Source organism: Onychomys torridus, chromosome 1 (genome assembly GCF_903995425.1).
Source record: "Onychomys torridus chromosome 1, mOncTor1.1, whole genome shotgun sequence".
Classification (NCBI taxonomy): Eukaryota; Metazoa; Chordata; class Mammalia; order Rodentia; family Cricetidae; genus Onychomys; species Onychomys torridus.
Window position 1 is genome coordinate 86,812,079 of NC_050443.1, and position 1,431 is coordinate 86,813,509.

The 1,431-nt window shown below is 40.3% G+C and overlaps 1 pseudogene; it reads right to left on the minus strand.

The window, feature by feature from the left end:
• Positions 1-566: 566 nt before the first annotated feature.
• LOC118577144 lies at positions 567-1,431 on the minus strand (annotated as a pseudogene).

Below are 1,431 nucleotides of genomic sequence, written 5' to 3' on the forward strand. Positions count from 1 at the left end.
ACATATTCACAGCATACAGAAAGACCATCCCACAGTACCCTCCCTTTTATTTCAGTTCAAGGAGTTCTCATTTTAATGGCACTAATCCTAACCATTACAACCTCTCTTACAACACATGCCTTGGCTGTAACATTAAGCTTCTTAGTTTTTTTTTTCTTTCCAAGCTGTACATTCTGTATTTCCTTCTGCCCCACTTGTCCTTTACCATCATAGACCTACATTAGCATTATCAATAACAATCATACTAGAGATTCGGTGTTATACTGTCTTGATAGTTCCTCTGCCAAAGGAATTAATCTATTACTTTTTAATTTATTCTTGGGCAAGTTCTTAAGAAGGTGGCCAGATTCTTTGCCAAAATATCACAAGAATGGCTTCCCATAACAGTTGCTATTACGTTATTTGCTTCCCTTTGAAATCTACTGAGCCAAAAAAAAAAAAAAATGTAGCTATTTCTTGAAAACAAATGACTAAAGCATTAAGAGAGGCATGCCTTCCCCATGTTTTACTAATCTAAGGTAGAGTTTCTTTGGGTGATTTCCGATACCACATGGCTTTCCAGCAACTCAGATGATATGTAAAACCACTTTTCTTTCCCATAATTTCACCACAGCTTTTTTTTTTTAATCTCCTTGTTTCTCAGGCTGTGGATAAGTGGATCAGCAGAGGGATAAGCAGTGTGTATGCCAATGACATCAGTTTCTTGGTGTCTGCAGAGTACCTGGGTTTGGGCTGTAGATAAGTCATGCAGGCTGTGCCATAGAAGAGAGTGACAGATGTAAGATGAGATGCACATGTGGAAAAGGCCTTCTGCCTCCCTGTAGAGGATGGCATCTTCAGGATGGCGAAGAGAATTCAATATAAGACAAGAGAATCAATAAGAAGGTGTTGCATTTATCTAATTATTCTTTATCAGTAAAAACTCAGGAGTCAGATATTGGTGTAAGAACTTGAGTGGTCAGAGAAGTGGCAGACAAGTGATCAGTGAACTCCTATCTCTGTTGTTCCTCCATCCAAAAGGGCTGACGCCCTGAGCCCTGCCCTACTATTTCCTGTCTCTCCATCTGTCCTCAGTCCTCCAAAACCTCTATAATTAATTTTGGTCTCGAAGCAAACTTTATTGTCAGAATGTGATCAAAATATCATACAAGAAGGGGACCATGACAATCAAAATGGTGCCTGTGAAGGCATAGACTTCAAACAGGAAATGTGTCTGCACATGCAAGCTCCAGCACCGGAGGAGTCTCACAGAAGAGATGGTTAATTTCCCTGTGGCCACAGTAGGGGAAACTAAACACCCATGTGGTGCACAGTAGCCACCATGACCCCTGATATCCATGAGAATGTCACTAGTTTCACGAAGACCACTTTTGTTTTGATCACCAAGTAGGACAGAGAATGGCAAATTATAGCATATCGGTCATTAACCAT